This window comes from Lindgomyces ingoldianus (assembly GCF_010093535.1).
Source record: "Lindgomyces ingoldianus strain ATCC 200398 unplaced genomic scaffold BDR25scaffold_11, whole genome shotgun sequence".
Classification (NCBI taxonomy): domain Eukaryota; kingdom Fungi; phylum Ascomycota; class Dothideomycetes; order Pleosporales; family Lindgomycetaceae; genus Lindgomyces; species Lindgomyces ingoldianus.
Window position 1 is genome coordinate 884,060 of NW_022985172.1, and position 5,929 is coordinate 889,988.

Here is a 5,929-nt window from a genome sequence, read left to right on the forward strand (position 1 = left end):
GGGTTTATCCGAAGAAATTCTGACTAACTAGCGCGTCTAAAAGAGGAGATTCTGCTCAACTCTTTGTTCTGCAAACCCGAATATAATAAGCAGAGCAAGCTCTGCTAATAATTCTCTACCTACTTAATAATACTGTTACGGTCTACAGTTAGACTGTAAGCGAGTACTAGTAAACAACCCCACTATTAGCGGATTAGTAGTGGAACCCTTTCAAGGCGGAACTAATGAGGGGAACGGACGAAGGACAGTCCGACCCCGTGACTATGCAACCAGGATTAATACCTAGGGTATGTTCCGTCCTATAGAAAGGTGCGCGCAGAAGTAAGCAGTGCGCGCAGGCTAAGAGCAGCACGCACTAGCAAGCGTAACGCGCACAACACGCAGAACTTAAAGTATATAGTCTTAATCTTAACTATTACTAGAAGGGTTGTAATTAACGTTTAGTCTTATCTTTATATAGACTAAGTAGTATAATAGTTTACAAAGACATTATACTGTTAAATATCTTACACTACATATTCACTCTAATTATTATCTTCTTAAAGGTTGTTTCCCCTGCTCTCTTATACAGCAGTACAAGGCAAACCACGATAGTCTATAGAAAACCTCCGCCGCTCTACGTAGCTATACTAAAGAACTGTACACCCTTTAATCTAACTACTCTTCTTACCGCCCTAAGCTTACTTTACGACCTACCTTTGTTAGACTGTGTACCAAACAGACACGTTTTTATTAGCACGTGACTAGTAAGTAAATATCGTAACAAATACCTAGCATAACTGTTGCTACTTAAGCTAGCGTTATAGAAGACTTACAGACTTCTTCTATAGATAGACTGCCTAACAAAGAGAGGACATCTGTGCAACCCTCTTAGAGACTACTACCTCTAGACTTCCGTACCTAGGCTAAGACACTCTTAAAGAAGATCATAATAAGTAATATTGCTTAACTAAATACTAAGATTTATGTTACAGTCTATGGTTAGACCGACGTAACCCCACCTGCGGTGTTCCACAACCTAGCTGTGTCGGGACAGAGCTCGCCTACGGACCAACTGGAGGACGCGGAAGCAGCGCAGCTGCCTATAATTATGGAAGAGTGCATTGTCTAATAGGTGTAACAATCCTCATGAATCGTTCCATCTCAAGTCGCCCAGAACCTCCGGAAGGCCCTCGTATCAGCCCCGACCTCGACCTGGCCCCAACTCTGCCCTGCCCCCTGCTGTACCCCTATTCCTTTATGTATTTAGTCGCACCTTGCCTCTGTAGCTAGCTTAGTAGTTTTCTAATATCCTTTTATACAAGGCCTATAGGTGTTAATAGCATTCCTAGGTTTAAAGTCCCCACGCACTTCTATATGCCTCTAAGTAGATTCCTACTGCATTTAGACCTATTGTCTTACCTGTGCTGTTACATTATATTAAAAAACTTACTTTTACTAGTAACAGCTTTATTATAATATTACACTAATTATTTATTTAACTATATCTAAGCCTAAGACGCGTCTAATTTAGTTTAAGTTATAATACTTACATACTATTATATTAAACTATTTAGTTTACAAACTAGATCTTATTAACCTTTAGTTAACTAAAGCCTTTAAGTTTAAAACTTTTTATCTCTATATAATTAGAATTACCTTTAGAAAAGTTGTAAAGAATGCGCTAAGGTAGAAACTTAAAGACTACTAATAACTTATTAGAATTAGAGGCAACTACTAATGTCTAACTAACTACCTTCTAACTCTAGAGTTAAACATGCTTTAGCTAAGCTATACTACTACTTTATTAACAGCTAAACCTGCGTCTGCAGGACCTAAAGCTAGACCTACCTAATTTAGAGTTAACCTCTAGCAGTATATTTATGCTTAATTATAAGCACAGCTTAAGCAGCTAATCTACTAAAACACTACTAAGCAACTACTAAATTACCCCTAATAATGCCTTAAATTATCTCTGCTACTCTAATAGCAAGAGACTTTTTAGGCACTTTTAATAATACCTAATGCTACCTTACTAAACGCACGCCTAAAATTAATAACTGTATAAATAGCAAAGAATAATAGTAAGCCTTAATTCTTAATAGGCTAGACATTAATATAGATTACTATTAAAGCTAGCGCGCACACATAGCGTTTAGTTAGAGAACACTGCTAGCATTATAAAGGAATAATTTAGAGCAAGAACACCTAGCTAAATTAGACTAGTTTTAGTTTAAAAAAGCAGAAGACATAATAGTAATACTTTATACTATAATTACTACTAATAGGAACTATTAGTCTTTAAAGAGGGGGGTAGTGTAATAATCCTTATAAATTATTTTATCTTAAGCTGCGTAGAACCTCTAGAAGGCCCTTGTATTAGCTCTAACCTTAACCTAGCCCTAACTCTGCTCTGCCCCCTGCTGTGCCCTTATTCCTTTATGTATTTAGTTGCACCTTACCCTTGTAGCTAGCTTAGTAGTTTTTTAATATTCTTTTGTATAAGGCCTATAGGTGTTAATAGCATTCCTAGGTTTAGAGTCCCCACGCACTCCTATATGCCTCTGAGTGGATTCCCACCGCATTCGGACCCATTGTCTTGCCTGTGCCGTTACAATAGGAAGGCAAGCTAAGGAAGTAGAATAAGTTTAAGCAAGTTAAGCAAGTTTACTATATAGCAAACTTACCTAAACTTAAACAACTTGTTCTTAGCACTACTAGACATGTATATAGTTCTAGCTTAAATAAACATTTAGAAGGTGTGTTTAATGTTTAGTTTATTATTTAGTTTATTTTTTATATAGACTAAGTAGCTTTCTAGCTTTCTAACAAGCTGCAATACTATTTGTATATCTTAAAACATATATACCTTTAATTCTGTCTAACAGGACTGTTTAACCTAGCTTTTATACTGCTGTTACAGGGACAAACTATAATCTAGTCACTCTACCTTACTCTAGTCACCTATTAGCTATTACGTAGAACTGTACACTCTACTGTTAGCCCCTTAAACTTTACTCTACCCTAGGGATATTATTAACCTGCGTGCTTCTAGGAAGTAAGAATTATAACATTAAACACTACACACTTTTAGAAAGTATAACCTTTTAACACAACCTTAATTCTAACATAGCCTATGCAGCCTTATTAGAATTAATAAAAGTCTTAACTATAAACAAAAGAGTTTTAGCTAAATAGATTAATAGTATCTAGAACAACATTAAAAAACTTTAATAAATTAGTAATAAAGTAGCTAAGCTAATAGGCCTTGAAAAGAACTTAAAGCGTGTAAATAAAAAACTTGCCTAACTGGGTGCCTTACTACTAATAACAAGCCTTTAAGCAGCTATAGCTACTGTAGCTACTAACTCTTAAATCTATGCGCTGCAGGTAAGCCTAGTAAATCTCTAGAATGCATTAGTAAAAAAAGCAAGCATTAAAGCTAAGAAGACTTTAAGACTAGCTTTTTTAAAGCTTTTTAAAAGATTACTTAAAAATCTTTAACTCTTTTTTACTTAATGCCACCTCTATATACAGTATAACAGAGGGGTGTTTTTAACTAATAGAGAAATAATATTATAGATAGGACTACACTTAGAAGAACTTTTAGTAATCTAGTTCTAGCTACACACAGATAATTAGATAAACTTTAAAGCTAATAGCACTACACTAAACTTTAAAACTAAAGAAATATTTAGTAGCCTTAATACTTTTAAAGAAGCCTTAACTACTATCTATAGAACTATAGATAAATAAAAAATTACTAACGTACCTAACAGGTTAGCCGGCTACACAGGTTGGCTGGCCACTTTTGCCAAGCCCCTACCACACTCTACCTATCTACATAATGCTTTAACAACAACACTAGATTAAATCTTTTAAAGAACATTAAATATAGCTTACTTTTTAAGCTTTTAAATAAAACTTAAAACTTTTTTTATAACACACTATAGCTATTTATAATGTCTTTTACATAACACTAAGTAATTAACGCGCTAGATAGCCTTTAGAAGCAGAATGCTAGCTTAAATTAAGAAATCTAACTAAGCTTAAAAAAAAAAGTAGTTATTAAGTATATACTTAAGCTTATTACGCGCAGATTTCTTTTTAAGCTTATAGCTATAGCTAATATAGCTAATTCCTTACACGCAGAGTGTAATCTAGGCTAGGTTAGCTTAAACTAGCCTAGTATGTAAGTTAAGCACTGCTCTAAGTTTATAATAAAGTTTAATTATAAGTATAATTATAAAAAAGTGCTTTATAAAAATCTAAAGGTTATCTAGGGCTAGTTTTGCCTAGTAGCTAACATAAAAGCTAAGTACAGTATCTAGAATAAAAACATGTATAACTTTAATAAGTTAGGCTTTATAATAGGCTAAATATTAACTAAAGTAGTTATTACAGCTTTAGAGAAATAAAAACAGCTAAAGGTAATATAGTAAAGTAATAAGAAGTAGATAATAGTTATTTAAAGTATTAATATAATAAAGTAAGCTATTTTACTTTTTATTATCTTTAAGAGCTGCTATTACCTCTTTGCCTAGTATAAAAAAAAGAATCTGCCTTAAAACTAGGTTATTATAGTCTTTAAAAACAGCTAGATAATAAATAAGCTTAGGCTATAGTAGTTAAAGCACTTTAATAAGCATATAAAAAAAGGTTATAAGCGCTTATTAGCTTTTTATTATTAATAGCTATAAAAGCTATAACTTACTTAATTTCTAGCAGTACTATAAGAAAAATAAGATTATTACTATTTACATGCTTTTACACTTATTACACTTTTTATAGCTTTTTAATATAGGTTGTTTTGCCTTTTTAAAGAAAGTATATAGGCGCTAAGCTAAAGATCTTATATGTAACTAGATTACTTATATTATAAAACTTAAGTTCTTACTATGCTTTATACACGCTTATAATGTAGTAATTACTTTTAGTAATATTTAAAAAGAGTTTTAAAGCGCTAGTTTAGTCTTATTAAACCTAAAATAAGTTAAAATAGCCTTTAATATTTAGTTACATACTTTATTACTACTACTACTTATTAATAACAAGCCCTAGTAGTTGTAAACTCTAAGTAATACTCTTAAATTTAAGTTATAATTAATGCTTATAAAAGTAAGAATTTAAAAGCATGTAGATAGCTTACTAATGTCTATAGTAAAGGCCTTTAAGAAGGTTTTAAAAAGGGCAGTAATTATTACACATAAGCTAGTGTTAGTGTAAAAGAAGATTATAAAGCTTTAAGTAGCAAATAAGGCTGCCACATAATATAAATTACATAAAAGAAAGTAAATTTAAGTAAAAAAAACTTTAATAGTTAAAAATAAAGCTTATCTAACTACTCTAAAAGCGTTTAAAGCGCGTAGTAATAAGAAGAACCTAAAGACATAAGTGCGCGCTAAAAAAGGTAAGCTAAGTTAAAGGTAATACAGGCAGTGTAATTAAACTAGGCATAACTTGCGTATATGTAAGAAAGTAGTAAAAGTAGACCCTAAATAATATCTTGTGTTATATTACTTTATATAGGGCTAAAGTGGGCTGTTTTGCGCTAGAATAGGGTAGTTTTAGTGGGGGCTTGGCAAAAGTGGCTGGCCAACCCGTGTGGCCAGCCAACCTGTTAGGTACGTTACTAATAAATTAAACACACTATAATAAAAACAAAACTGTGTAACATTACGCAGCACGCTTTAAAAACAGCTAGCAATTGTAACAGAGCAGGCAAGACAATAGGTCTGAATGCGGTGGGAATCCACTCAGAGGCATATGGGAGTGCGTGGGGACTCCGAACCTGGGAATGCTATTAACACCTATAGGCCTTGTACAAAAGGATATTAGAAAACTACTAAGCTAGCTACAGAGGCAAGGTGCAACTAAATACATAAGAGAATAGAGGTAACAGCAGGGGGCAGGGGAGAGTTAGGGCTAGGTTAAGTTAGGGTTAAGCTAG